The 22,515-nt window shown below is 65.1% G+C and overlaps 18 non-coding genes across 18 annotated transcripts; 8 read left to right on the forward strand and 10 right to left on the reverse strand.

Annotated features, from left to right (window-relative positions):
• Positions 1-220: 220 nt before the first annotated feature.
• Positions 221-292, reverse strand: Trnad-guc (transfer RNA aspartic acid (anticodon GUC)). Its single transcript has one exon. It is a non-coding gene; the product is annotated as a tRNA-Asp (tRNA).
• Positions 293-752: 460 nt separating this feature from the next.
• Trnal-cag (transfer RNA leucine (anticodon CAG)) lies at positions 753-835 on the forward strand. Its single transcript has one exon. It is a non-coding gene; the product is annotated as a tRNA-Leu (tRNA).
• Positions 836-1,863: 1,028 nt separating this feature from the next.
• Trnag-gcc (transfer RNA glycine (anticodon GCC)) lies at positions 1,864-1,934 on the forward strand. Its single transcript has one exon. It is a non-coding gene; the product is annotated as a tRNA-Gly (tRNA).
• Positions 1,935-5,410: 3,476 nt separating this feature from the next.
• Positions 5,411-5,482, reverse strand: Trnae-cuc (transfer RNA glutamic acid (anticodon CUC)). The gene has a single exon. It is a non-coding gene; the product is annotated as a tRNA-Glu (tRNA).
• Positions 5,483-5,805: 323 nt separating this feature from the next.
• Trnag-ucc (transfer RNA glycine (anticodon UCC)) lies at positions 5,806-5,877 on the reverse strand. The gene has a single exon. It is a non-coding gene; the product is annotated as a tRNA-Gly (tRNA).
• A 535-nt stretch (positions 5,878-6,412) lies between these two features.
• Positions 6,413-6,484, reverse strand: Trnad-guc (transfer RNA aspartic acid (anticodon GUC)). Its single transcript has one exon. It is a non-coding gene; the product is annotated as a tRNA-Asp (tRNA).
• A 460-nt stretch (positions 6,485-6,944) lies between these two features.
• Trnal-cag (transfer RNA leucine (anticodon CAG)) lies at positions 6,945-7,027 on the forward strand. Its single transcript has one exon. It is a non-coding gene; the product is annotated as a tRNA-Leu (tRNA).
• Positions 7,028-8,059: 1,032 nt separating this feature from the next.
• Trnag-gcc (transfer RNA glycine (anticodon GCC)) lies at positions 8,060-8,130 on the forward strand. The gene has a single exon. It is a non-coding gene; the product is annotated as a tRNA-Gly (tRNA).
• Positions 8,131-11,606: 3,476 nt separating this feature from the next.
• On the reverse strand, positions 11,607-11,678 carry Trnae-cuc (transfer RNA glutamic acid (anticodon CUC)). The gene has a single exon. It is a non-coding gene; the product is annotated as a tRNA-Glu (tRNA).
• A 323-nt stretch (positions 11,679-12,001) lies between these two features.
• On the reverse strand, positions 12,002-12,073 carry Trnag-ucc (transfer RNA glycine (anticodon UCC)). The gene has a single exon. It is a non-coding gene; the product is annotated as a tRNA-Gly (tRNA).
• A 535-nt stretch (positions 12,074-12,608) lies between these two features.
• Positions 12,609-12,680, reverse strand: Trnad-guc (transfer RNA aspartic acid (anticodon GUC)). The gene has a single exon. It is a non-coding gene; the product is annotated as a tRNA-Asp (tRNA).
• Positions 12,681-13,140: 460 nt separating this feature from the next.
• On the forward strand, positions 13,141-13,223 carry Trnal-cag (transfer RNA leucine (anticodon CAG)). The gene has a single exon. It is a non-coding gene; the product is annotated as a tRNA-Leu (tRNA).
• Positions 13,224-14,251: 1,028 nt separating this feature from the next.
• Positions 14,252-14,322, forward strand: Trnag-gcc (transfer RNA glycine (anticodon GCC)). The gene has a single exon. It is a non-coding gene; the product is annotated as a tRNA-Gly (tRNA).
• A 3,470-nt stretch (positions 14,323-17,792) lies between these two features.
• Trnae-cuc (transfer RNA glutamic acid (anticodon CUC)) lies at positions 17,793-17,864 on the reverse strand. The gene has a single exon. It is a non-coding gene; the product is annotated as a tRNA-Glu (tRNA).
• Positions 17,865-18,187: 323 nt separating this feature from the next.
• On the reverse strand, positions 18,188-18,259 carry Trnag-ucc (transfer RNA glycine (anticodon UCC)). Its single transcript has one exon. It is a non-coding gene; the product is annotated as a tRNA-Gly (tRNA).
• Positions 18,260-18,794: 535 nt separating this feature from the next.
• Trnad-guc (transfer RNA aspartic acid (anticodon GUC)) lies at positions 18,795-18,866 on the reverse strand. Its single transcript has one exon. It is a non-coding gene; the product is annotated as a tRNA-Asp (tRNA).
• A 460-nt stretch (positions 18,867-19,326) lies between these two features.
• On the forward strand, positions 19,327-19,409 carry Trnal-cag (transfer RNA leucine (anticodon CAG)). Its single transcript has one exon. It is a non-coding gene; the product is annotated as a tRNA-Leu (tRNA).
• A 1,030-nt stretch (positions 19,410-20,439) lies between these two features.
• On the forward strand, positions 20,440-20,510 carry Trnag-gcc (transfer RNA glycine (anticodon GCC)). The gene has a single exon. It is a non-coding gene; the product is annotated as a tRNA-Gly (tRNA).
• Positions 20,511-22,515: the final 2,005 nt, after the last annotated feature.

A 22,515-nucleotide genomic window follows, 5' to 3' on the forward strand; every position in this document is an offset into this window, starting at 1 on the left:
CCTCACGGAGCCCATTCCCACAAGGACTTCGGGTGGCGCGGGCCTGGCCTGGCCTGGCCTGGCCGGGCCCAGCAGGGCGGGCAGGGCCGCTCGTCTGGGGCGACCACGTGGCAGGCCAGGTACCAGGTGGCGGTGGGCGGAGGGAGGAAGAAGGGCACGCCCCTTGAGGGCGAGAGGCTGGGTCGCAGACCTCGCGCCGGTGGCCAAAAAGGGCGGCTGCCTCCCCGTCGGGGAATCGAACCCCGGTCTCCCGCGTGACAGGCGGGGATACTCACCACTATACTAACGAGGACAGCGACGCCCGCCCCGCCCTCTGGGCGCCAGTCCGCTGTCCCGAGCCCTGGTACGCCCGGCCCTGCCCTCCCTCGTCCGCCTGCCCACCGCAAGCATCTGGCACGTGCGGGACACACGCTCACACAACAAAGCACTCTGGACAAAGGCGAGGCGAGCCGACCCGGTCCGGAGCCTGACCTCGAGCTGCACCCGGCTGCCACCCAGCCAACCCGGTGCGCCCTGCCCCGCCGCCTCCGACGCGGGCATCGAGCCACCGCGCCGGGAGGAGGGGAAGACGCGCGGACTAGCAAGCGCCGCTCGGGGAGGAGGGGAGGAGGGCGTGGCGGCCTGCACGCCGCAGCGAGCGGCAGAGACTGACTTGGCTTGCCCTCCGCCGCTTGCGCACCCACGCCGAGGAACGGTACCGGGCGTCCGCGCCGGGTCCCAGCCAGGGGAGCGGCCACGCGCCCAGGCCCGCCGTCAGGATGGCCGAGCGGTCTAAGGCGCTGCGTTCAGGTCGCAGTCTCCCCTGGAGGCGTGGGTTCGAATCCCACTCCTGACAAGCCCACCTTTTAGCCCCGGAGACGCCCACCGATGCCCTCTTCCCGGCTCGCGCCCTCTTTGCCCACTCTCCAATCTCTCGCCCCCGTGGTCGCACGCCTCCGCCCCTCCGCTCCTGGCGCCCACCCGAAAGGCTCGCGCATAAACCCCAGTGTCGCAAGCGCCGGCGCCTTCAACCCTCCGCCACAGGCCATTCGGACACGCAGAGGTGGTTTCTCTGAATCACCTCCTCGGCTCTTTCCCCAGAGGAAAAGAGCCTCTCTTTCTTTGGCCCGCAGGTGGTACGGGAGCCGGCGAGGAGGGGCAGTGGGGATTCGGGTCCACGGGACACGTCGACCATCCCACAAGACCCTCCATCCTCTGCCTACACACATACACACAACACACACACACACACACACACGCACACATCGACGCCCCCATTCCCCAGGCGCAGAGCACCCGGCAGGCCAGGCCAAACCCGCAATGATAGCCACCCCCCCCCCCACCTTCGCCCTCTACCACCCCGGGCCGGCCCATAAACTCCAAGCCCCTGCCGAGACCACCTCGGCGCCACACCTCACCCCCAGGCCCCCAGCGCCAAGCGCACCAGCGCCTTGGGTCCCCATCTCTGCGCGTCGAGGCGCTGAGCACAACAGGCGCGCTCAGCAGCGCCTGCCGCAGGTCACCTGTCCTGATTGGGATTCAGGCACGGGCCACGTTTGCGGCAGCGTGACGGGCCTGGGCGGCGGAGAAAGGGCAGACCGGGGCGAGTCCGCTTCTCCCCGCTCCCACCCCCGGCCCCTCCCCAGCGCGCGACACTTCTGCCTTCCCGCACACACCCGCTGCCACCGCCACCGCCGCCACGACCACCACGATCCAGCAGCCTCTCCTTCTGGTTGCTCCTTTGCTCCCTGCGCCATCGGGCCCCTGGTGCACGCGCCAGGCGAACAGTGTGTGGCTCAGCTCGCCTCCGACCGGGGACCAGTGTCCCGCGGGACAACTGGTGAGCGCCGGCTGTGACTGCGTCGGATGGCGGCCGCCGCCGGTGCATGGGTGGTTCAGTGGTAGAATTCTCGCCTGCCACGCGGGAGGCCCGGGTTCGATTCCCGGCCCATGCAGCGCCTGGTCCCCTTTTGGTCCTCCAGACCCAGCGCCTAAGCAGAGCGCAGCCTCCTTCCGCTCCAGCTGCACCCCCCTGGCCTGCACCTGCACCAGCACCTACGCACCTGCCCCGCTCGCTTGCTCGCTTGCGTCTGCGCTCGCCTCACACGCGACTCACCCAACTGGGTCCCACCCGCCGGCCCCTTGCAAGACAGTTCCCTCACCCCTGGCGCCTCTCACACCTGCCTCCTCATCCCTTGCATCTCTCTCGCTCGCTCTCCCTCGCCCTTCTGTCACCAGCAATCTATTCTGCGTCCAGGCGTCCCCAACCGCAATGCATCCTTGCACTCACTCGCCCTGTCCCTTGGCCTTTCTTCACCCTGAAAGTTAAGCCCATGGCTCCCAAACCTCTAGACAGGAAGTCTTCTCTCCTAACAGTCACACGCCGTGTGTCTCCTACACGGTCACGCAGTCATCCAAGCACACCAGGGACCTCAAAGTACCTCCACTAACATCATCGCATATGCACACTCTATGTTCTCTAGGCTGTGCTTACCCACGACAAGTCTTCTCATCCCTCCGAACCACCTTAACCGCCCCTCACGCCCTACAACCCACAACTTTGCTCAAGGATTCTGACCTGCATCTGTCCCTTGGGTCTCTTTTAATCTAGGCCCCCAAACACATACCTGACAAGCCCATGTGTGGCCTCCCAGGGAATTATTCACGATTCTGGTCCACTTGCCCTTCCTACCTCCTTCTCACATCACCTGGATATTCTCTCGCTCTCTCCTCTCTTTCTCTCCCTTTGTCTGTCTGTGTATGTCTTCTCTTTCTCTGTGTCTATCTCTGTCTCATCTGTCTCATCTGTCTCTCTCCTCTTTCTTTCACCCTCTCTCTCCCTTTGTCCGTCTCTCTTTCTGGCTCTCGTTCTAGCTGTCTTTGTCTGTGTGTCCCTGTCTGTCTGTCTGTCTGTCTGGTAATGTCTTCTTTCTCTGGGTCTATCTTTCTCCCTCTACTCTCTCTGTCTCTCATCTCTCTTTCACTCTGTCTCCCTGTCTCTACAACTCTCCCTGTGCACTGTCTGGCACCCTGGAGTACTTCCCGACTCACCCCAGAGCCACTCGTTATTCTGGTCGCCTCCAGACCATCTGGCCCGGGGGGTCACCGGGTACCTCTCTGACCACAAGGGGTTGGATCTTCCTTCCACCGGTCGCCAATCGGATGTTCCTTTCCGCCTCCAGACTCGCCCTCCCGGCAGGCCCGCTGCCCCTACCCAGGCCCTGGGCTCCCCACCCAGCCGCCAGGCATCCCTCGCCATGCCCCTGTCTCCCAGGTCCTCAGTTGACAACGTCTGACCGCTGGAGCTCCCCTGACCTGGCCTCCCAGGGCTCCTGGGATCTCGAGCCAGCCCCTCGTCCACAGTGGAAGCGGAGGACAGCGCCATCCTCGGGCGAGTCGCTCCCACGCTCCCATCCATGGGGTGGTCCTCAGAATCTCTGCCCGACTGCCAGCGGGGCTCTCAGCCCTGCCCGCCCATCATGCTCGCACCTGGGCGCACTCTCCCGCACACACACACACAAACACACACACACACACACACACACACACACACACACACACACACACACCTCTTCTAGCCACCATCCAAGCCCGGGCGCCATGTGTCCTTCTGTCCTCTTTCTGCTGTCACGACCTTTGTCCCGGCCTGCGCGGTGTCCCGCCCGGGACGACGGTTCCCGTTCATCCACCCAAGACCCACGGGCAAGAAAACTGCCCTGGCCGCCGGTCGGGGTGTGTATCGCCATAGGGAATCCTCTCCGGGCGCGGCCGCGGCGCCTTGACCTCGCCCTAGTCCCGCCCACAGCACACTATGGGTCCTTGACTGGACGTCAGCGGTCATCTTCGCTGTCAACAAACTTTGGGCAGCCAGCCGACTGAGCTGTGCGGTTGACTTTGGGGAGCAGTCACAGAGCAAGCCGGACAGAGGGATGAAGAGCCGGGTGGCCCTGTGGTGAGGCGGCAGTGGGGAACTACTCCAACACATCCAATCTAGGCGCTGTGTAGATGGACATTCTCCATTTGTCCCTGGCCATCTGGGGATAGGATTCCGAGCCTAGGTATTGCCAGCCAATGTCCCCCCACCCTCGTGGCCCACTCCCGCTCGGGTCAGCTTGGCCCTTGGCTGTGTCACCACCAATTTCTTCATCGCCCGGCTTCTGCTACCGCCAAACGCCCACCCGGTGGTCTAGCTCCCCACACGTCTCCACACACCTCCGCCTCCCTGGCTCAGGCTCCGCTAGCGCCGACGGCCTTCCCCCCCACACACCCCCACCGGCACCCCCTTCAAAGCCGCTGTCACACACAGGTGGAGCCCTTGACCGAGCAGTGTCGTGGGACAGTCCTGGCCCCTTAGAGGCCCCCACTACTGAGTGGATGGGTGGCTGGGTTGGCAGGGTGGTTGAGCGAATGAGTGGGTGGCTAGGTGGGAGGGTGAGAGAAGCAGTGAAGCAGTGAAGGAGTGGGTGGCTGATTGGGAAAGTGAGCGGGCGGGTTAGAGGAGTTCATGAGGGAGGAAGCAGCCAGTGAGAGAATGGGCGATGGGGCGATGGGGCGAGGGGTGAGGGAGCGAAGGAGCCAGTCTGGCGTTGCCAGCCGTGTGGTATTCCAATCACGAAATCCACGTGGAGTTTCCTTTCACAAAACAGCAAGAGTTTCTGTAGGAGGCAGCCGAGCACGAGGAACCGGGAGGGCCCGAGTCTCCAACTCACCTCTCCGTGCATTGGATTTTGAGGCTCTCTATCTATGGGCTGAGGCCAGGGGGAAGGTGACTGAAGTCTCAGGAAGAGCAGGTGAAGCGGATGAAGGGCACGGTGTTTCTTGAGGCATGAAGAGCAAGGAACCGCTCTGGTTTTCCCTCAGTTCTCAGCACCTTGTGCGTGCGTGGGTGCTTGTGCCTTCTGTGTGAAAGGAGAGGGGACGGCAGGGGAGGGGAAGGGAGGGGAGGGGACTGGGGGGACAGCGGAGGGGAGGGGAAGGGAGAGGCGGGAAGCTGTAGCGAGAGGAGTGAGGAACCAGCGATCGTCCTGCATTGGTGGGTGGGTGCTGTTGGCCGCTGGTGATGGTAGTGGTGGTAGTGGTGGTGGCGATGGGGGTGGTGGTGACGGCGATGGGGGTGGTGGTGGAGGGTGGTGGGTCCGCTGGCAGCCAGAGGAGTAGAGAGGCTGACCTGGCCTGTGTGCGTGGGGCTGCGAGGGCCCTTGGGTGAGCCTAGGGCAAGGAAGAGGGGACACGCTGAAGGGTGAAGATGGGTGGAGGGCGGGCGAGCGGGCCAGCCAGGAGAAAAGGAAGCGCTGACGGACAAGGGCTGGGCGGGAAGTCCCGTCTCATTGGGGCGTAGGTGGACCGGGCGGGCCTGTTGGCCAAAAGGGGAGGTGTGGTGCGAAGACGAAGCCGACGTCGGTGGTGGACGGCGGAGAAGAAGAAGAAAGGCTTCCCTGACCGGGAATCGAACCCGGGCCGCGGCGGTGAGAGCGCCGAATCCTAACCACTAGACCACCAGGGAACGTCGGCCTGCGTGCCCCGCGCTCCCGCCCTGGAGCCAGCGCCTCCTCTCGAGCTGGCAGCTGGCAGCTGGCAGCTTGGCGCCTGGCGCCTGGCACCTGCACCGCCGGCTGGGCTTCACTTGCTAACCAAATCCCGCCAGCCCACCCGGCGCCCCTGGCAACCCGACCGCCCTCAGCCTTAGCAGCTCCCCTCCTGCTCGGGGCACCCTCAAAACATCGCCGCGCCTCCTTCTGCCACACACCCTCCCGCGCCTGCAAGCACAGCTGCGTGCCAGCCCGGCCGCCCTCTGCGGCCCCGGGCCTCGGCAAAAGGTCAGCCCGCTGCGTTGGCCGGGAATCGAACCCGGGTCAACTGCTTGGAAGGCAGCTATGCTCACCACTATACCACCAACGCCGCACGGCCCGGCCAGCGCCCACAGGCCGGCGGGGACTGCCACGAGCGAGCGCCGCCACCACCTGACGCGGGCCTGCCCGACGCCCGCAGCTCTTGGCTGCCACGGCGCCAAAAAGCGCCAGGCCAGCCCAGAGCCCAGCAGCTCCGCTGCGCCGGCCTTCTGCTGCAGCCGTGCTGCTCCCGACTGAGCCCTCGGCTCCACGTTGCGGCGTGGGGCCAGGCGCGGGGCCCAGCGACGCCGCCGCCACGGCCCGACAGCCAGAAGGACGGTCCTCACTCACTCGGTCGCCTCCCACGCTTTCCTGCCCCTGCCGGCCTCACGGAGCCCATTCCCACAAGGACTTCGGGTGGCGCGGGCCTGGCCTGGCCTGGCCTGGCCGGGCCCAGCAGGGCGGGCAGGGCCGCTCGTCTGGGGCGACCACGTGGCAGGCCAGGTACCAGGTGGCGGTGGGCGGAGGGAGGAAGAAGGGCACGCCCCTTGAGGGCGAGAGGCTGGGTCGCAGACCTCGCGCCGGTGGCCAAAAAGGGCGGCTGCCTCCCCGTCGGGGAATCGAACCCCGGTCTCCCGCGTGACAGGCGGGGATACTCACCACTATACTAACGAGGACAGCGACGCCCGCCCCGCCCTCTGGGCGCCAGTCCGCTGTCCCGAGCCCTGGTACGCCCGGCCCTGCCCTCCCTCGTCCGCCTGCCCACCGCAAGCATCTGGCACGTGCGGGACACACGCTCACACAACAAAGCACTCTGGACAAAGGCGAGGCGAGCCGACCCGGTCCGGAGCCTGACCTCGAGCTGCACCCGGCTGCCACCCAGCCAACCCGGTGCGCCCTGCCCCGCCGCCTCCGACGCGGGCATCGAGCCACCGCGCCGGGAGGAGGGGAAGACGCGCGGACTAGCAAGCGCCGCTCGGGGAGGAGGGGAGGAGGGCGTGGCGGCCTGCACGCCGCAGCGAGCGGCAGAGACTGACTTGGCTTGCCCTCCGCCGCTTGCGCACCCACGCCGAGGAACGGTACCGGGCGTCCGCGCCGGGTCCCAGCCAGGGGAGCGGCCACGCGCCCAGGCCCGCCGTCAGGATGGCCGAGCGGTCTAAGGCGCTGCGTTCAGGTCGCAGTCTCCCCTGGAGGCGTGGGTTCGAATCCCACTCCTGACAAGCCCACCTTTTAGCCCCGGAGACGCCCACCGATGCCCTCTTCCCGGCTCGCGCCCTCTTTGCCCACTCTCCAATCTCTCGCCCCCGTGGTCGCACGCCTCCGCCCCTCCGCTCCTGGCGCCCACCCGAAAGGCTCGCGCATAAACGCCAGTGTCGCAAGCGCCGGCGCCTTCAACCCTCCGCCACAGGCCATTCGGACACGCAGAGGTGGTTTCTCTGAATCACCTCCTCGGCTCTTTCCCCAGAGGAAAAGAGCCTCTCTTTCTTTGGCCCGCAGGTGGTACGGGAGCCGGCGAGGAGGGGCAGTGGGGATTCGGGTCCACGGGACACGTCGACCATCCCACAAGACCCTCCATCCTCTGCCTACACACATACACACAACACACACACACACACACACACACACGCACACATCGACGCCCCCATTCCCCAGGCGCAGAGCACCCGGCAGGCCAGGCCAAACCCGCAATGATAGCCACCCCCCCCCCCACCTTCGCCCTCTACCACCCCGGGCCGGCCCATAAACTCCAAGCCCCTGCCGAGACCACCTCGGCGCCACACCTCACCCCCAGGCCCCCAGCGCCAAGCGCACCAGCGCCTTGGGTCCCCATCTCTGCGCGTCGAGGCGCTGAGCACAACAGGCGCGCTCAGCAGCGCCTGCCGCAGGTCACCTGTCCTGATTGGGATTCAGGCACGGGCCACGTTTGCGGCAGCGTGACGGGCCTGGGCGGCGGAGAAAGGGCAGACCGGGGCGAGTCCGCTTCTCCCCGCTCCCACCCCCGGCCCCTCCCCAGCGCGCGACACTTCTGCCTTCCCGCACACACCCGCTGCCACCGCCACCGCCGCCACGACCACCACGATCCAGCAGCCTCTCCTTCTGGTTGCTCCTTTGCTCCCTGCGCCATCGGGCCCCTGGTGCACGCGCCAGGCGAACAGTGTGTGGCTCAGCTCGCCTCCGACCGGGGACCAGTGTCCCGCGGGACAACTGGTGAGCGCCGGCTGTGACTGCGTCGGATGGCGGCCGCCGCCGGTGCATGGGTGGTTCAGTGGTAGAATTCTCGCCTGCCACGCGGGAGGCCCGGGTTCGATTCCCGGCCCATGCAGCGCCTGGTCCCCTTTTGGTCCTCCAGACCCAGCGCCTAAGCAGAGCGCAGCCTCCTTCCACTCCAGCTGCACCCCCCTGGCCTGCACCTGCACCAGCACCTACGCACCTGCCCCGCTCGCTTGCTCGCTTGCGTCTGCGCTCGCCTCACACGCGACTCACCCAACTGGGTCCCACCCGCCGGCCCCTTGCAAGACAGTTCCCTCACCCCTGGCGCCTCTCACACCTGCCTCCTCATCCCTTGCATCTCTCTCGCTCGCTCTCCCTCGCCCTTCTGTCACCAGCAATCTATTCTGCGTCCAGGCGTCCCCAACCGCAATGCATCCTTGCACTCACTCGCCCTGTCCCTTGGCCTTTCTTCACCCTGAAAGTTAAGCCCATGGCTCCCAAACCTCTAGACAGGAAGTCTTCTCTCCTAACAGTCACACGCCGTGTGTCTCCTACACGGTCACGCAGTCATCCAAGCACACCAGGGACCTCAAAGTACCTCCACTAACATCATCGCATATGCACACTCTATGTTCTCTAGGCTGTGCTTACCCACGACAAGTCTTCTCATCCCTCCGAACCACCTTAACCGCCCCTCACGCCCTACAACCCACAACTTTGCTCAAGGATTCTGACCTGCATCTGTCCCTTGGGTCTCTTTTAATCTAGGCCCCCAAACACATACCTGACAAGCCCATGTGTGGCCTCCCAGGGAATTATTCACGATTCTGGTCCACTTGCCCTTCCTACCTCCTTCTCACATCACCTGGATATTCTCTCGCTCTCTCCTCTCTTTCTCTCCCTTTGTCTGTCTGTGTATGTCTTCTCTTTCTCTGTGTCTATCTCTGTCTCATCTGTCTCATCTGTCTCTCTCCTCTTTCTTTCACCCTCTCTCTCCCTTTGTCCGTCTCTCTTTCTGGCTCTCGTTCTAGCTGTCTTTGTCTGTGTGTCCCTGTCTGTCTGTCTGTCTGTCTGGTAATGTCTTCTTTCTCTGGGTCTATCTTTCTCCCTCTACTCTCTCTGTCTCTCATCTCTCTTTCACTCTGTCTCCCTGTCTCTACAACTCTCCCTGTGCACTGTCTGGCACCCTGGAGTACTTCCCGACTCACCCCAGAGCCACTCGTTATTCTGGTCGCCTCCAGACCATCTGGCCCGGGGGGTCACCGGGTACCTCTCTGACCACAAGGGGTTGGATCTTCCTTCCACCGGTCGCCAATCGGATGTTCCTTTCCGCCTCCAGACTCGCCCTCCCGGCAGGCCCGCTGCCCCTACCCAGGCCCTGGGCTCCCCACCCAGCCGCCAGGCATCCCTCGCCATGCCCCTGTCTCCCAGGTCCTCAGTTGACAACGTCTGACCGCTGGAGCTCCCCTGACCTGGCCTCCCAGGGCTCCTGGGATCTCGAGCCAGCCCCTCGTCCACAGTGGAAGCGGAGGACAGCGCCATCCTCGGGCGAGTCGCTCCCACGCTCCCATCCATGGGGTGGTCCTCAGAATCTCTGCCCGACTGCCAGCGGGGCTCTCAGCCCTGCCCGCCCATCATGCTCGCACCTGGGCGCACTCTCCCGCACACACACACACAAACACACACACACACACACACACACACACACACACACACACACACACACCTCTTCTAGCCACCATCCAAGCCCGGGCGCCATGTGTCCTTCTGTCCTCTTTCTGCTGTCACGACCTTTGTCCCGGCCTGCGCGGTGTCCCGCCCGGGACGACGGTTCCCGTTCATCCACCCAAGACCCACGGGCAAGAAAACTGCCCTGGCCGCCGGTCGGGGTGTGTATCGCCATAGGGAATCCTCTCCGGGCGCGGCCGCGGCGCCTTGACCTCGCCCTAGTCCCGCCCACAGCACACTATGGGTCCTTGACTGGACGTCAGCGGTCATCTTCGCTGTCAACAAACTTTGGGCAGCCAGCCGACTGAGCTGTGCGGTTGACTTTGGGGAGCAGTCACAGAGCAAGCCGGACAGAGGGATGAAGAGCCGGGTGGCCCTGTGGTGAGGCGGCAGTGGGGAACTACTCCAACACATCCAATCTAGGCGCTGTGTAGATGGACATTCTCCATTTGTCCCTGGCCATCTGGGGATAGGATTCCGAGCCTAGGTATTGCCAGCCAATGTCCCCCCACCCTCGTGGCCCACTCCCGCTCGGGTCAGCTTGGCCCTTGGCTGTGTCACCACCAATTTCTTCATCGCCCGGCTTCTGCTACCGCCAAACGCCCACCCGGTGGTCTAGCTCCCCACACGTCTCCACACACCTCCGCCTCCCTGGCTCAGGCTCCGCTAGCGCCGACGGCCTTCCCCCCCACACACCCCCACCGGCACCCCCTTCAAAGCCGCTGTCACACACAGGTGGAGCCCTTGACCGAGCAGTGTCGTGGGACAGTCCTGGCCCCTTAGAGGCCCCCACTACTGAGTGGATGGGTGGCTGGGTTGGCAGGGTGGTTGAGCGAATGAGTGGGTGGCTAGGAGGGAGGGTGAGAGAAGCAGTGAAGCAGTGAAGGAGTGGGTGGCTGATTGGGAAAGTGAGCGGGCGGGTTAGAGGAGTTCATGAGGGAGGAAGCAGCCAGTGAGAGAATGGGCGATGGGGCGATGGGGCGAGGGGTGAGGGAGCGAAGGAGCCAGTCTGGCGTTGCCAGCCGTGTGGTATTCCAATCACGAAATCCACGTGGAGTTTCCTTTCACAAAACAGCAAGAGTTTCTGTAGGAGGCAGCCGAGCACGAGGAACCGGGAGGGCCCGAGTCTCCAACTCACCTCTCCGTGCATTGGATTTTGAGGCTCTCTATCTATGGGCTGAGGCCAGGGGGAAGGTGACTGAAGTCTCAGGAAGAGCAGGTGAAGCGGATGAAGGGCACGGTGTTTCTTGAGGCATGAAGAGCAAGGAACCGCTCTGGTTTTCCCTCAGTTCTCAGCACCTTGTGCGTGCGTGGGTGCTTGTGCCTTCTGTGTGAAAGGAGAGGGGACGGCAGGGGAGGGGAAGGGAGGGGAGGGGACTGGGGGGACAGCGGAGGGGAGGGGAAGGGAGAGGCGGGAAGCTGTAGCGAGAGGAGTGAGGAACCAGCGATCGTCCTGCATTGGTGGGTGGGTGCTGTTGGCCGCTGGTGATGGTAGTGGTGGTAGTGGTGGTGGCGATGGGGGTGGTGGTGACGGCGATGGGGGTGGTGGTGGAGGGTGGTGGGTCCGCTGGCAGCCAGAGGAGTAGAGAGGCTGACCTGGCCTGTGTGCGTGGGGCTGCGAGGGCCCTTGGGTGAGCCTAGGGCAAGGAAGAGGGGACACGCTGAAGGGTGAAGATGGGTGGAGGGCGGGCGAGCGGGCCAGCCAGGAGAAAAGGAAGCGCTGACGGACAAGGGCTGGGCGGGAAGTCCCGTCTCATTGGGGCGTAGGTGGACCGGGCGGGCCTGTTGGCCAAAAGGGGAGGTGTGGTGCGAAGACGAAGCCGACGTCGGTGGTGGACGGCGGAGAAGAAGAAGAAAGGCTTCCCTGACCGGGAATCGAACCCGGGCCGCGGCGGTGAGAGCGCCGAATCCTAACCACTAGACCACCAGGGAACGTCGGCCTGCGTGCCCCGCGCTCCCGCCCTGGAGCCAGCGCCTCCTCTCGAGCTGGCAGCTGGCAGCTGGCAGCTTGGCGCCTGGCGCCTGGCACCTGCACCGCCGGCTGGGCTTCACTTGCTAACCAAATCCCGCCAGCCCACCCGGCGCCCCTGGCAACCCGACCGCCCTCAGCCTTAGCAGCTCCCCTCCTGCTCGGGGCACCCTCAAAACATCGCCGCGCCTCCTTCTGCCACACACCCTCCCGCGCCTGCAAGCACAGCTGCGTGCCAGCCCGGCCGCCCTCTGCGGCCCCGGGCCTCGGCAAAAGGTCAGCCCGCTGCGTTGGCCGGGAATCGAACCCGGGTCAACTGCTTGGAAGGCAGCTATGCTCACCACGATACCACCAACGCCGCACGGCCCGGCCAGCGCCCACAGGCCGGCGGGGACTGCCACGAGCGAGCGCCGCCACCACCTGACGCGGGCCTGCCCGACGCCCGCAGCTCTTGGCTGCCACGGCGCCAAAAAGCGCCAGGCCAGCCCAGAGCCCAGCAGCTCCGCTGCGCCGGCCTTCTGCTGCAGCCGTGCTGCTCCCGACTGAGCCCTCGGCTCCACGTTGCGGCGTGGGGCCAGGCGCGGGGCCCAGCGACGCCGCCGCCACGGCCCGACAGCCAGAAGGACGGTCCTCACTCACTCGGTCGCCTCCCACGCTTTCCTGCCCCTGCCGGCCTCACGGAGCCCATTCCCACAAGGACTTCGGGTGGCGCGGGCCTGGCCTGGCCTGGCCTGGCCGGGCCCAGCAGGGCGGGCAGGGCCGCTCGTCTGGGGCGACCACGTGGCAGGCCAGGTACCAGGTGGCGGTGGGCGGAGGGAGGAAGAAGGGCACGCCCCTTGAGGGCGAGAGGCTGGGTCGCAGACCTCGCGCCGGTGGCCAAAAAGGGCGGCTGCCTCCCCGTCGGGGAATCGAACCCCGGTCTCCCGCGTGACAGGCGGGGATACTCACCACTATACTAACGAGGACAGCGACGCCCGCCCCGCCCTCTGGGCGCCAGTCCGCTGTCCCGAGCCCTGGTACGCCCGGCCCTGCCCTCCCTCGTCCGCCTGCCCACCGCAAGCATCTGGCACGTGCGGGACACACGCTCACACAACAAAGCACTCTGGACAAAGGCGAGGCGAGCCGACCCGGTCCGGAGCCTGACCTCGAGCTGCACCCGGCTGCCACCCAGCCAACCCGGTGCGCCCTGCCCCGCCGCCTCCGACGCGGGCATCGAGCCACCGCGCCGGGAGGAGGGGAAGACGCGCGGACTAGCAAGCGCCGCTCGGGGAGGAGGGGAGGAGGGCGTGGCGGCCTGCACGCCGCAGCGAGCGGCAGAGACTGACTTGGCTTGCCCTCCGCCGCTTGCGCACCCACGCCGAGGAACGGTACCGGGCGTCCGCGCCGGGTCCCAGCCAGGGGAGCGGCCACGCGCCCAGGCCCGCCGTCAGGATGGCCGAGCGGTCTAAGGCGCTGCGTTCAGGTCGCAGTCTCCCCTGGAGGCGTGGGTTCGAATCCCACTCCTGACAAGCCCACCTTTTAGCCCCGGAGACGCCCACCGATGCCCTCTTCCTGGCTCGCGCCCTCTTTGCCCACTCTCCAATCTCTCGCCCCCGTGGTCGCACGCCTCCGCCCCTCCGCTCCTGGCGCCCACCCGAAAGGCTCGCGCATAAACCCCAGTGTCGCAAGCGCCGGCGCCTTCAACCCTCCGCCACAGGCCATTCGGACACGCAGAGGTGGTTTCTCTGAATCACCTCCTCGGCTCTTTCCCCAGAGGAAAAGAGCCTCTCTTTCTTTGGCCCGCAGGTGGTACGGGAGCCGGCGAGGAGGGGCAGTGGGGATTCGGGTCCACGGGACACGTCGACCATCCCACAAGACCCTCCATCCTCTGCCTACACACATACACACAACACACACACACACACACACACGCACACATCGACGCCCCCATTCCCCAGGCGCAGAGCACCCGGCAGGCCAGGCCAAACCCGCAATGATAGCCACCCCCCCCCCCACCTTCGCCCTCTACCACCCCGGGCCGGCCCATAAACTCCAAGCCCCTGCCGAGACCACCTCGGCGCCACACCTCACCCCCAGGCCCCCAGCGCCAAGCGCACCAGCGCCTTGGGTCCCCATCTCTGCGCGTCGAGGCGCTGAGCACAACAGGCGCGCTCAGCAGCGCCTGCCGCAGGTCACCTGTCCTGATTGGGATTCAGGCACGGGCCACGTTTGCGGCAGCGTGACGGGCCTGGGCGGCGGAGAAAGGGCAGACCGGGGCGAGTCCGCTTCTCCCCGCTCCCACCCCCGGCCCCTCCCCAGCGCGCGACACTTCTGCCTTCCCGCACACACCCGCTGCCACCGCCACCGCCGCCACGACCACCACGATCCAGCAGCCTCTCCTTCTGGTTGCTCCTTTGCTCCCTGCGCCATCGGGCCCCTGGTGCACGCGCCAGGCGAACAGTGTGTGGCTCAGCTCGCCTCCGACCGGGGACCAGTGTCCCGCGGGACAACTGGTGAGCGCCGGCTGTGACTGCGTCGGATGGCGGCCGCCGCCGGTGCATGGGTGGTTCAGTGGTAGAATTCTCGCCTGCCACGCGGGAGGCCCGGGTTCGATTCCCGGCCCATGCAGCGCCTGGTCCCCTTTTGGTCCTCCAGACCCAGCGCCTAAGCAGAGCGCAGCCTCCTTCCGCTCCAGCTGCACCCCCCTGGCCTGCACCTGCACCAGCACCTACGCACCTGCCCCGCTCGCTTGCTCGCTTGCGTCTGCGCTCGCCTCACACGCGACTCACCCAACTGGGTCCCACCCGCCGGCCCCTTGCAAGACAGTTCCCTCACCCCTGGCGCCTCTCACACCTGCCTCCTCATCCCTTGCATCTCTCTCGCTCGCTCTCCCTCGCCCTTCTGTCACCAGCAATCTATTCTGCGTCCAGGCGTCCCCAACCGCAATGCATCCTTGCACTCACTCGCCCTGTCCCTTGGCCTTTCTTCACCCTGAAAGTTAAGCCCATGGCTCCCAAACCTCTAGACAGGAAGTCTTCTCTCCTAACAGTCACACGCCGTGTGTCTCCTACACGGTCACGCAGTCATCCAAGCACACCAGGGACCTCAAAGTACCTCCACTAACATCATCGCATATGCACACTCTATGTTCTCTAGGCTGTGCTTACCCACGACAAGTCTTCTCATCCCTCCGAACCACCTTAACCGCCCCTCACGCCCTACAACCCACAACTTTGCTCAAGGATTCTGACCTGCATCTGTCCCTTGGGTCTCTTTTAATCTAGGCCCCCAAACACATACCTGACAAGCCCATGTGTGGCCTCCCAGGGAATTATTCACGATTCTGGTCCACTTGCCCTTCCTACCTCCTTCTCACATCACCTGGATATTCTCTCGCTCTCTCCTCTCTTTCTCTCCCTTTGTCTGTCTGTGTATGTCTTCTCTTTCTCTGTGTCTATCTCTGTCTCATCTGTCTCATCTGTCTCTCTCCTCTTTCTTTCACCCTCTCTCTCCCTTTGTCCGTCTCTCTTTCTGGCTCTCGTTCTAGCTGTCTTTGTCTGTGTGTCCCTGTCTGTCTGTCTGTCTGTCTGGTAATGTCTTCTTTCTCTGGGTCTATCTTTCTCCCTCTACTCTCTCTGTCTCTCATCTCTCTTTCACTCTGTCTCCCTGTCTCTACAACTCTCCCTGTGCACTGTCTGGCACCCTGGAGTACTTCCCGACTCACCCCAGAGCCACTCGTTATTCTGGTCGCCTCCAGACCATCTGGCCCGGGGGGTCACCGGGTACCTCTCTGACCACAAGGGGTTGGATCTTCCTTCCACCGGTCGCCAATCGGATGTTCCTTTCCGCCTCCAGACTCGCCCTCCCGGCAGGCCCGCTGCCCCTACCCAGGCCCTGGGCTCCCCACCCAGCCGCCAGGCATCCCTCGCCATGCCCCTGTCTCCCAGGTCCTCAGTTGACAACGTCTGACCGCTGGAGCTCCCCTGACCTGGCCTCCCAGGGCTCCTGGGATCTCGAGCCAGCCCCTCGTCCACAGTGGAAGCGGAGGACAGCGCCATCCTCGGGCGAGTCGCTCCCACGCTCCCATCCATGGGGTGGTCCTCAGAATCTCTGCCCGACTGCCAGCGGGGCTCTCAGCCCTGCCCGCCCATCATGCTCGCACCTGGGCGCACTCTCCCGCACACACACACACAAACACACACACACACACACACACACACACACACACACACACACCTCTTCTAGCCACCATCCAAGCCCGGGCGCCATGTGTCCTTCTGTCCTCTTTCTGCTGTCACGACCTTTGTCCCGGCCTGCGCGGTGTCCCGCCCGGGACGACGGTTCCCGTTCATCCACCCAAGACCCACGGGCAAGAAAACTGCCCTGGCCGCCGGTCGGGGTGTGTATCGCCATAGGGAATCCTCTCCGGGCGCGGCCGCGGCGCCTTGACCTCGCCCTAGTCCCGCCCACAGCACACTATGGGTCCTTGACTGGACGTCAGCGGTCATCTTCGCTGTCAACAAACTTTGGGCAGCCAGCCGACTGAGCTGTGCGGTTGACTTTGGGGAGCAGTCACAGAGCAAGCCGGACAGAGGGATGAAGAGCCGGGTGGCCCTGTGGTGAGGCGGCAGTGGGGAACTACTCCAACACATCCAATCTAGGCGCTGTGTAGATGGACATTCTCCATTTGTCCCTGGCCATCTGGGGATAGGATTCCGAGCCTAGGTATTGCCAGCCAATGTCCCCCCACCCTCGTGGCCCACTCCCGCTCGGGTCAGCTTGGCCCTTGGCTGTGTCACCACCAATTTCTTCATCGCCCGGCTTCTGCTACCGCCAAACGCCCACCCGGTGGTCTAGCTCCCCACACGTCTCCACACACCTCCGCCTCCCTGGCTCAGGCTCCGCTAGCGCCGACGGCCTTCCCCCCCACACACCCCCACCGGCACCCCCTTCAAAGCCGCTGTCACACACAGGTGGAGCCCTTGACCGAGCAGTGTCGTGGGACAGTCCTGGCCCCTTAGAGGCCCCCACTACTGAGTGGATGGGTGGCTGGGTTGGCAGGGTGGTTGAGCGAATGAGTGGGTGGCTAGGTGGGAGGGTGAGAGAAGCAGTGAAGCAGTGAAGGAGTGGGTGGCTGATTGGGAAAGTGAGCGGGCGGGTTAGAGGAGTTCATGAGGGAGGAAGCAGCCAGTGAGAGAATGGGCGATGGGGCGATGGGGCGAGGGGTGAGGGAGCGAAGGAGCCAGTCTGGCGTTGCCAGCCGTGTGGTATTCCAATCACGAAATCCACGTGGAGTTTCCTTTCACAAAACAGCAAGAGTTTCTGTAGGAGGCAGCCGAGCACGAGGAACCGGGAGGGCCCGAGTCTCCAACTCACCTCTCCGTGCATTGGATTTTGAGGCTCTCTATCTATGGGCTGAGGCCAGGGGGAAGGTGACTGAAGTCTCAGGAAGAGCAGGTGAAGCGGATGAAGGGCACGGTGTTTCTTGAGGCATGAAGAGCAAGGAACCGCTCTGGTTTTCCCTCAGTTCTCAGCACCTTGTGCGTGCGTGGGTGCTTGTGCCTTCTGTGTGAAAGGAGAGGGGACGGCAGGGGAGGGGAAGGGAGGGGAGGGGACTGGGGGGACAGCGGAGGGGAGGGGAAGGGAGAGGCGGGAAGCTGTAGCGAGAGGAGTGAGGAACCAGCGATCGTCCTGCATTGGTGGGTGGGTGCTGTTGGCCGCTGGTGATGGTAGTGGTGGTAGTGGTGGTGGCGATGGGGGTGGTGGTGACGGCGATGGGGGTGGTGGTGGAGGGTGGTGGGTCCGCTGGCAGCCAGAGGAGTAGAGAGGCTGACCTGGCCTGTGTGCGTGGGGCTGCGAGGGCCCTTGGGTGAGCCTAGGGCAAGGAAGAGGGGACACGCTGAAGGGTGAAGATGGGTGGAGGGCGGGCGAGCGGGCCAGCCAGGAGAAAAGGAAGCGCTGACGGACAAGGGCTGGGCGGGAAGTCCCGTCTCATTGGGGCGTAGGTGGACCGGGCGGGCCTGTTGGCCAAAAGGGGAGGTGTGGTGCGAAGACGAAGCCGACGTCGGTGGTGGACGGCGGAGAAGAAGAAGAAAGGCTTCCCTGACCGGGAATCGAACCCGGGCCGCGGCGGTGAGAGCGCCGAATCCTAACCACTAGACCACCAGGGAGCGTCGGCCTGCGTGCCCCGCGCTCCCGCCCTGGAGCCAGCGCCTCCTCTCGAGCTGGCAGCTGGCAGCTGGCAGCTTGGCGCCTGGCGCCTGGCACCTGCACCGCCGGCTGGGCTTCACTTGCTAACCAAATCCCGCCAGCCCACCCGGCGCCCCTGGCAACCCGACCGCCCTCCGCCTTAGCAGCTCCCCTCCTGCTCGGGGCACCCTCAAAACATCGCCGCGCCTCCTTCTGCCACACACCCTCCCGCGCCTGCAAGCACAGCTGCGTGCCAGCCCGGCCGCCCTCTGCGGCCCCGGGTCTCGGCAAAAGGTCAGCCCGCTGCGTTGGCCGGGAATCGAACCCGGGTCAACTGCTTGGAAGGCAGCTATGCTCACCACTATACCACCAACGCCGCACGGCCCGGCCAGCGCCCACAGGCCGGCGGGGACTGCCACGAGCGAGCGCCGCCACCACCTGACGCGGGCCTGCCCGACGCCCGCAGCTCTTGGCTGCCACGGCGCCAAAAAGCGCCAGGCCAGCCCAGAGCCCAGCAGCTCCGCTGCGCCGGCCTTCTGCTGCAGCCGTGCTGCTCCCGACTGAGCCCTCGGCTCCACGTTGCGGCGTGGGGCCGGGCGCGGGGCCCAGCGACGCCGCCGCCACGGCCCGACAGCCAGAAGGACGGTCCTCACTCACTCGGTCGCCTCCCACGCTTTCCTGCCCCTGCCGGCCTCACGGAGCCCATTCCCACAAGGACTTCGGGTGGCGCGGGCCTGGCCTGGCCTGGCCTGGCCGGGCCCAGCAGGGCGGGCAGGGCCGCTCGTCTGGGGCGACCACGTGGCAGGCCAGGTACCAGGTGGCGGTGGGCGGAGGGAGGAAGAAGGGCACGCCCCTTGAGGGCGAGAGGCTGGGTCGCAGACCTCGCGCCGGTGGCCAAAAAGGGCGGCTGCCTCCCCGTCGGGGAATCGAACCCCGGTCTCCCGCGTGACAGGCGGGGATACTCACCACTATACTAACGAGGACAGCGACGCCCGCCCCGCCCTCTGGGCGCCAGTCCGCTGTCCCGAGCCCTGGTACGCCCGGCCCTGCCCTCCCTCGTCCGCCTGCCCACCGCAAGCATCTGGCACGTGCGGGACACACGCTCACACAACAAAGCACTCTGGACAAAGGCGAGCCGAGCCGACCCGGTCCGGAGCCTGACCTCGAGCTGCACCCAGCTGCCACCCAGCCAACCCGGTGCGCCCTGCCCCGCCGCCTCCGACGCGGGCATCGAGCCACCGCGCCGGGAGGAGGGGAAGACGCGCGGACTAGCAAGCGCCGCTCGGGGAGGAGGGGAGGAGGGCGTGGCGGCCTGCACGCCGCAGCGAGCGGCAGAGACTGACTTGGCTTGCCCTCCGCCGCTTGCGCACCCACGCCGAGGAACGGTACCGGGCGTCCGCGCCGGGTCCCAGCCAGGGGAGCGGCCACGCGCCCAGGCCCGCCGTCAGGATGGCCGAGCGGTCTAAGGCGCTGCGTTCAGGTCGCAGTCTCCCCTGGAGGCGTGGGTTCGAATCCCACTCCTGACAAGCCCACCTTTTAGCCCCGGAGACGCCCACCGATGCCCTCTTCCCGGCTCGCGCCCTCTTTGCCCACTCTCCAATCTCTCGCCCCCGTGGTCGCACGCCTCCGCCCCTCCGCTCCTGGCGCCCACCCGAAAGGCTCGCGCATAAACGCCAGTGTCGCAAGCGCCGGCGCCTTCAACCCTCCGCCACAGGCCATTCGGACACGCAGAGGTGGTTTCTCTGAATCACCTCCTCGGCTCTTTCCCCAGAGGAAAAGAGCCTCTCTTTCTTTGGCCCGCAGGTGGTACGGGAGCCGGCGAGGAGGGGCAGTGGGGATTCGGGTCCACGGGACACGTCGACCATCCCACAAGACCCTCCATCCTCTGCCTACACACATACACACAACACACACACACACACACACACACACGCACACATCGACGCCCCCATTCCCCAGGCGCAGAGCACCCGGCAGGCCAGGCCAAACCCGCAATGATAGCCACCCCCCCCCACCTTCGCCCTCTACCACCCCGGGCCGGCCCATAAACTCCAAGCCCCTGCCGAGACCACCTCGGCGCCACACCTCACCCCCAGGCCCCCAGCGCCAAGCGCACCAGCGCCTTGGGTCCCCATCTCTGCGCGTCGAGGCGCTGAGCACAACAGGCGCGCTCAGCAGCGCCTGCCGCAGGTCACCTGTCCTGATTGGGATTCAGGCACGGGCCACGTTTGCGGCAGCGTGACGGGCCTGGGCGGCGGAGAAAGGGCAGACCGGGGCGAGTCCGCTTCTCCCCGCTCCCACCCCCGGCCCCTCCCCAGCGCGCGACACTTCTGCCTTCCCGCACACACCCGCTGCCACCGCCACCGCCGCCACGACCACCACGATCCAGCAGCCTCTCCTTCTGGTTGCTCCTTTGCTCCCTGCGCCATCGGGCCCCTGGTGCACGCGCCAGGCGAACAGTGTGTGGCTCAGCTCGCCTCCGACCGGGGACCAGTGTCCCGCGGGACAACTGGTGAGCGCCGGCTGTGACTGCGTCGGATGGCGGCCGCCGCCGGTGCATGGGTGGTTCAGTGGTAGAATTCTCGCCTGCCACGCGGGAGGCCCGGGTTCGATTCCCGGCCCATGCAGCGCCTGGTCCCCTTTTGGTCCTCCAGACCCAGCGCCTAAGCAGAGCGCAGCCTCCTTCCGCTCCAGCTGCACCCCCCTGGCCTGCACCTGCACCAGCACCTACGCACCTGCCCCGCTCGCTTGCTCGCTTGCGTCTGCGCTCGCCTCACACGCGACTCACCCAACTGGGTCCCACCCGCCGGCCCCTTGCAAGACAGCTCCCTCACCCCTGGCGCCTCTCACACCTGCCTCCTCATCCCTTGCATCTCTTTCGCTCGCTCTCCCTCGCCCTTCTGTCACCAGCAATCTATTCTGCGTCCAGGCGTCCCCAACCGCAATGCATCCTTGCACTCACTCGCCCTGTCCCTTGGCCTTTCTTCACCCTGAAAGTTAAGCCCATGGCTCCCAAACCTCTAGACAGGAAGTCTTCTCTCCTAACAGTCACACGCCGTGTGTCTCCTACACGGTCACGCAGTCATCCAAGCACACCAGGGACCTCAAAGTACCTCCACTAACATCATCGCATATGCACACTCTATGTTCTCTAGGCTGTGCTTACCCACGACAAGTCTTCTCATCCCTCCGAACCACCTTAACCGCCCCTCACGCCCTACAACCCACAACTTTGCTCAAGGATTCTGACCTGCATCTGTCCCTTGGGTCTCTTTTAATCTAGGCCCCCAAACACATACCTGACAAGCCCATGTGTGGCCTCCCAGGGAATTATTCACGATTCTGGTCCACTTGCCCTTCCTACCTCCTTCTCACATCACCTGGATATTCTCTCGCTCTCTCCTCTCTTTCTCTCCCTTTGTCTGTCTGTGTATGTCTTCTCTTTCTCTGTGTCTATCTCTGTCTCATCTGTCTCATCTGTCTCTCTCCTCTTTCTTTCACCCTCTCTCTCCCTTTGTCCGTCTCTCTTTCTGGCTCTCGTTCTAGCTGTCTTTGTCTGTGTGTCCCTGTCTGTCTGTCTGTCTGTCTGGTAATGTCTTCTTTCTCTGGGTCTATCTTTCTCCCTCTACTCTCTCTGTCTCTCATCTCTCTTTCACTCTGTCTCCCTGTCTCTACAACTCTCCCTGTGCACTGTCTGGCACCCTGGAGTACTTCCCGACTCACCCCAGAGCCACTCGTTATTCTGGTCGCCTCCAGACCATCTGGCCCGGGGGGTCACCGGGTACCTCTCTGACCACAAGGGGTTGGATCTTCCTTCCACCGGTCGCCAATCGGATGTTCCTTTCCGCCTCCAGACTCGCCCTCCCGGCAGGCCCGCTGCCCCTACCCAGGCCCTGGGCTCCCCACCCAGCCGCCAGGCATCCCTCGCCATGCCCCTGTCTCCCAGGTCCTCAGTTGACAACGTCTGACCGCTGGAGCTCCCCTGACCTGGCCTCCCAGGGCTCCTGGGATCTCGAGCCAGCCCCTCGTCCACAGTGGAAGCGGAGGACAGCGCCATCCTCGGGCGAGTCGCTCCCACGCTCCCATCCATGGGGTGGTCCTCAGAATCTCTGCCCGACTGCCAGCGGGGCTCTCAGCCCTGCCCGCCCATCATGCTCGCACCTGGGCGCACTCTCCCGCACACACACACACAAACACACACACACACACACACACACACACACACACACACACACCTCTTCTAGCCACCATCCAAGCCCGGGCGCCATGTGTCCTTCTGTCCTCTTTCTGCTGTCACGACCTTTGTCCCGGCCTGCGCGGTGTCCCGCCCGGGACGACGGTTCCCGTTCATCCACCCAAGACCCACGGGCAAGAAAACTGCCCTGGCCGCCGGTCGGGGTGTGTATCGCCATAGGGAATCCTCTCCGGGCGCGGCCGCGGCGCCTTGACCTCGCCCTAGTCCCGCCCACAGCACACTATGGGTCCTTGACTGGACGTCAGCGGTCATCTTCGCTGTCAACAAACTTTGGGCAGCCAGCCGACTGAGCTGTGCGGTTGACTTTGGGGAGCAGTCACAGAGCAAGCCGGACAGAGGGATGAAGAGCCGGGTGGCCCTGTGGTGAGGCGGCAGTG

This window comes from Castor canadensis, unplaced genomic scaffold (assembly GCF_047511655.1).
Source record: "Castor canadensis unplaced genomic scaffold, mCasCan1.hap1v2 HAP1_SCAFFOLD_153, whole genome shotgun sequence".
Taxonomy (NCBI): domain Eukaryota; kingdom Metazoa; phylum Chordata; class Mammalia; order Rodentia; family Castoridae; genus Castor; species Castor canadensis.